Raw genomic sequence first — 6637 nt, 5'->3', positions numbered from 1 at the left:
AAATAGTCAACCCAAATGTCAAACCCCGGGCCCGTACCTCGGAACCCGATAAAATTCACAAAACCCGAACACCCATTCGATAATGATTCCAACCATACAAGAATTACCAAATTATGATACTAATTCGTCCTTCAAATCGTTATTTTACATTTTAAAAGATGTTCTACAAAATTCTCCATTTATCTCAACTAGCCACTAATTTAATGATAAAAATAAGAATGGAATCATGAAACATAATGAATTCCGGGTGAAGAACACTTACCCCAATGATTTGCTTGAAAACCCTATGAAGAATCGCTCAAATCCGAGGTTTACAACTCAAAATATGGTGAAATTGGCTAACCCTCGAATTAGAGTACTTTTATATTCTGCCCAGTTATAAGACACCGCGATCGCGAAAATCAATATGTGACCGCGAAGAAGAAAATTACCAGCTGCCAAGAATGCACTATGCGATCGCAAATAAGGTGATGCAAACGCGGTTCAAGACTGCCTCAATGTACGCGATCACGAAGGTAGACATGCGAACGCGAAGAACAAAGTGGGAGTCCCCAGCATGGCCAACTCTATGCAAACGCGTAAGATCAAATGTGAACGCGATGCAACAGGATTCACACGTTCGTGATCACGAGCCATCCACTGCGAATGTGAAGAGAAAAAAAGGACCAGTCACCAAAACAGCCTTCGCGATCGGGGCTTCACCTACGCGATCGTATAGAAGGATATCAGACACGAGAACTTCAGCATTCCAAAACATAAGAAAATGGCCCGTAGCCCATCCGAAATACACCCGAGGCCCCCGGGACCCCATCGAAACGTGCCAACAAGTTCCATAATATAACACGGACCTAATCGAGGCCTCAAACCACATCAAACAACGTGGAAACTATGAATCACACCACGAATCGAACTTATGAATTACCAAATCTTCCCACTTCCAAAACTCGTGCCGAAACATATCAAATCAACCCGGAATGACGTCAAATTTTGCATGCAAGTCCCAAATGACATAACGAATCCAACTCTTGGAATTGGAATCAAATCCCAATATGAATAATGTCAACTCCCGGTCAAACCTCTCAATCTTCCAAAACTTTAACTTTCTAATTTTCGCTGAAATACTTCAAATTACGTTACGGATCTCCAAATCCAAATCCGGACACACGCCTAAGTCCAGAAACACCATACGAAGTTTTATAAATCATCAAAACACTATTACATAGTTGTCTATAAGAAGTCAAACTCCGGTTAACTCTTACCGCTTAAGCTTCTAAAATAAGAATCCTTCTTCCAAATTGACCCCAAATCATCCGAAAACTGAACTCGGCCACATATGAAAGTCATAACACATAATACGAAGATGCTCGAGACCTTAAGCCGCCGAACGGGATGCAAATTCTCAAAACACCATTCGGGTTATTACATTCTCCCCCTCTTAAACAAATATTCATCCTCGAACGTCCCAAGAACCATTCCGAAGTCGTCAAGTCACTGAGTGGAGTTACCATACATACACCCTCGGGTGATCCCACGTCACCCCAATCCACATAGGTCTGGAAACACCATCTCAACTGAAATTTATTCCTTCCACCCACACTGATAACTATAGAACCAAATTTCTCACCATCCAATCGTTTTCGAAAGACCCGATTCCTACATCAACACACAGTATCAGCCTCAACCATATGCAACAACTTATGCCTACACCCCCAAGATACAAACACACAACGTAACACACTTCACATATGTCCATAAAAACAATTCTGATCACAATAGTTGTCCATAATCAAACCCATCACCGGCAATTAACCTCATATCCATTAGAACCCTGTTCAAACCTTCTCAACACCGACAACGATGCAAGAAACATGAAGAACTCATAACTATTCACCCCAATCAATAAGTCATACCTAAAGCCACCGGGACACACACCTCGCAAGCTAAAACTCAATAAGCCCAGCACGAATATGACTGAATATGCAAGGAGAAACACATAAGAGAACTATCAAACAAGCTCGACAGACACAACTCCCTATCAGTACCATACTACGAACCAATTACACAAGGGAGAATCAAAACATATGAACAAATCACAAGGATATCCTCCTGATATAACTCTACCGCGACACACAGTGTGGTTCAAATACATCAAATCACATGAAACCACGAGGGTCTCACCCTCAACTCTGAATCAGCAGTGGAATACATATCGTACCAACCGAAACCTTCCACTAATTCAATTCCGCCAACAAAAATCACAACACATACTGAACTTCCATACCATTAGAATATCTAAACCACAAATCATAACCAACCATCCAGAAATCACATCAAAACTACCGTAGTGAGCAACATAAATTCACTTCTAGTCTCATAGCTCTCAATAATGAATTAAAACAACACGATAGACACGGTCTACCACTATAAATCTCCCAACATGGGTAAACACATAAGAAGAGTAACAAATCACAAAGCTCACACATATGTGCAGCAAAATAGGAAGACTCACCCCGATAAGCAGAACCGAAATAAAATATGAATGATGCTCCTCTATATCAATTCGAACCCATACCTGTATGACATCATCTGGTTCGGTGGCCTCAACCCTACTATAGAAAATACATCAACGGGCCAGGACTCCCCTCTTGGGCCCCATCTACTCGCCTGACCTGTACCCCAAGCTGGCAGTGTATGGATATCAACAACTGCAATAGAACTCTATAATGACCCGGCTGGTCGTTTTGAGATCTAGTGCATCATTCAGCAGTTTGAGGCCTTGAATAGCTTCACTTCATGTATCATGACTTATACTCATGGTCAGAGTTAAATTTCGGGAAGTTCAGAGTTGATTCGGATGGAAAATTCTAATTTCGAAAGTTTTATGTTGGAAGAAGTGACTAAGGTTTGACTTTTGAGTAAACAACCTCGAAATCATGATTTGAAGGGTCCAATAGGTTTGTATGACGATTTCAGACTTGGGCGTGTGTTCGGGTTGAGTATTGAGTGGTCCAAATCGTTAAAAATGGAGTCCAATTTTCAGAACTTAAACTCTCTGCCCAGTGATTCCTTCTACGCGATCGCGGACCAACTCACGCGATCGCGTAGCACAAAATTTTCTTCCGAGAAAATGACCCTACGCGATCGTGGAAAATCCCACGCGATCGTTTTTATGCGATCGCGAGCCTCCTCACGCGATCGCGAAACATTAAGTGCGTGGTCCAGCTTCTGTTTCGTTTCCTCTTCGCGAACATGGTCTTAGCCACGCGTTTGCATAGCACTGCTTGCCAAACCTACACGACTGCGGACTCACCCACGCGATCGCATAGCATAAATTTTTAGCTGCCAAATTAACCCTACGCGATCGCATACTTTCTCACGCGATCGCATAGAAGGAAACCAGAACTTCAGCTATCAAGCTAAGTACTGAGTGACTGACTATCATATATATATATATATATATATATATATATATATATATATATATATATATATATATATATATATATTAGGGATGGAGTTCCCTGGGCTGGATTGGCCATATACAGTACTGGGTGATTGAGTATTCTAAGAGTGTGAGTACACGAGGTTTCCATTGTGGTACATCACACACAACATATATTTCGGCATGTAGATATAGAGATGTCATATTCCTCATATCATGTAGAATTTATCTATTTTACTTGTACTGAGTTTAACTGTTGAGCTTAAAAGCATGCATACGTTTTTATACTGTTATTTCTATATTAGACTGTACCTGTTGAGCTCGTCACTACTTTTGGCCCAAAGGTTAGTCTTGTTACTTATTGAGTTGGTTGTACTCACACTACACCCTGCATCTCGTGTGCAGATCCAGGTACTTCCGGATACGTCAATTGCTAGATTTGGGGATCCATCTGTTGGAGACTATCGAGGTAGCTTCTTGGCGTCCGTAGACATTGACTCTCTCTCCCTTTTAGTTATTGTGTTGTTCTATATTTTTAGATAGTATTTTTATTAGTGAGACTGTGTTGTCATTTAGATGCTCATGTACTCAGTGACACCGGGTTTTGGGAGTGTATTTATATCCGTATTTTTTGGATTTTCTGTTAAATCTAAATATTATGTTTTCAAACTTAAAAGATTATAGTGTTTTATTGAGGTTGTTGGCTTGCCTAGTATTAAGATAGGCGTCATCACGACAAGTATGATTTTGGGTCGTGACAAGTTGGTATTAGAGGCTAGGTTATATAGGTCTCATGGGTCATGAGTAGGTTTAGTAGAGTCTTGCGGATCGATACGGAGACGTCTGTACTTATCTTTGAGAGGCTACCGAACCCTTAGAAAAAATTCACTTTCTTGCATTCTGTCGTGCGAATTTGTTGATTCCTGAAACTAAAATTCTGCTATTCTTTTCTCTCAGATGGTGAGGACACGTACTCCCGGATCGGATGGTCAGCCACCAGTGCCACCAGTTAGAGCCGCAAGAGGTCGGGGTCGTGGTAGAGGACGGGGCCGTGGTAAAGTTTGAGGAGTAGCTCGTACAACAGTTAGAGCAGCACTTGTTGAACCACTAGTTGCTCCAGCTCAGGAGCGGGTTCCAGATATAGTCGAGCCGGCAGGGCCAGCTTAGGCACCATCTATGTCTATTGTGATTCCAGGCCTTCAAAAGGCTTTAGCGCAGATATTGACTATTTGCACTGGCCTTGCTTAGGTGGTTTCGGCTCAGGTCGCACCAACCACTTCTCAGGCCGGGGAATGTACTCATACCCCTGTCTCCCGTACTCCCGAGCAGGTAGTGGAGGGACTTCATATACCGGGGGCACTACCTGTCCAGACGGTTGCAATTGCTCAGGCCCAGGTGGGTCCTATTATGAATGACGAGGAGCAGAAGAGATTAGAGAGGTTTGGTAGACTCCATCTTCCAACTTTCAGTGGAACTAAGTTAGAAGATGCTTAGGATTTCTTGGACAGATACGAGCGGATACTTCGTACAAAGGGTATTTTGGAGACTAGTGGGGTATCAATTACTACTTTTTAGCTGACCGGAGCAGCCTTCAGATGGTAGGAGACTTATGAGAGGGGCAAACCATTTGGTGTAGCACCACTTTCATGGCATGAGTTCTCCGTATTATTTCTGGAGAAGTTTGTGCCACAAACCCGTAGAGAGGAACTACGCAGGCAGTTCGAGTATTTACATCAGGAGGACCTGTTTGTGACTCAGTATGAGATGCGATTTTCAGAATTGGCTCGTCATGCAGTTTGCTTGGTTCCCACTAAGAGGGAAAATATCAGGAGGTTCATTAATGGCCTCAACCATCAGTTCCATTTTGTTATGACTCTGGAAAATGTAGCGGGTGCTAAATTCGACAAGGTGATTGAAAGTGCTCGACGACTAGAAATGGTCTGTACTCAGGAACGTGAGGAGAGGGATGCCTAAAGGTCTCGTGGTCCGGGTAATTCTAGCGGTGTTCCTTCTGGGGCACAACCCTATCATAGCAGGGGTCGTCTTTATAGGCCCGCTCAAATGGCTCGTCCAGCTCATCGTGGCGCATCTGCTAGCTATGGTTCATACAATGCTCAACCGAGTTAGTCTTCTCTTAGTGCACTTCCAGCTCAAAGTTTATCTCGAGCACCATCAGTTCAGAATTCATCGGTACCAGGTTCTTCTGGTAGTTATTCTGGTTCTCGAGGTCCACCTCAGTACTTGCCGCCACTGTTTGAAAATGAATTTTTTGAATGTGGAGATTTGGGTCATTTGAAGAGAAATTGTCCCCGCCTTTCGTGAGGTCCGGTTCAGCAGATGAGTCAGGCTAAGACTCCTGCGTCAGCTGCTACACCACCCGCCTAGCCAGATCGGGGTGGGGCTCAGACAGCTAGGGATCACCCAAGAAGGGGAGGCCGATCGGGTGGCGGTCAGGCCTGATTCTAAGCTATTCCTGCCAGGCCAGATGTTGTTGCTTCAGATGCAGTAATCACAGGTATTGTCTCAGTATACCACAGGGAAGCTTCTATATTATTTGTCCCTGGCTCCAAATATTCGTATGTATCATCATATTTTGTTTGTTAATTGGACATGCCATGTGATCCCTTAGTTTCACATATTCGTGTATCTATGCCGGTGGGCGATACAATTATAGTGAACAGTGTGTATCGGTCATGTGTGGTAACTATTAGGGGACTGGAGACTAGAGTTGTAACGATCCGACCGGTTGTTTTGAGAGTGTTAGCCCAGAGTGAAATGGGACACATAGTCCCAAAAATGAAAGTTTAAGTCGTAGGAATCGACCACAGGTTGAATTATGTGAAGACGACTCTAGAATAGAGTTTTGATGGTTCCAATAGCTCTGTAGTATGATTTTGGTCTTCGTAGCGTGTTCAGATGTTGAATTGAAGGTCCGTAGGTCATTTTAGCGTCAATTGGCGGGAGTGGACTTTTTGATATCGGGGTCGGATTCTGATTTCGGAAGTTGGAATAGGTCTGTAATGTCAATTATGACTTGTGTGCAAAATTTGAGGTCAATCAGACTTGATTTGATAGGTTTCGACATCGGATGTAGAAGTTTAAAGTCTTAAAGTTCATTAGGCTTGAATCGATGTGTAATTCATTTTTTAGCATTGTTTAGTGTGATCTAAAGACTCGACTAAGTCCATATGATGT

Source organism: Nicotiana tomentosiformis, chromosome 2 (assembly GCF_000390325.3).
Source record: "Nicotiana tomentosiformis chromosome 2, ASM39032v3, whole genome shotgun sequence".
NCBI classification, from domain to species: domain Eukaryota; kingdom Viridiplantae; phylum Streptophyta; class Magnoliopsida; order Solanales; family Solanaceae; genus Nicotiana; species Nicotiana tomentosiformis.
Note: the sequence above shows the minus strand (reverse complement) of the source record.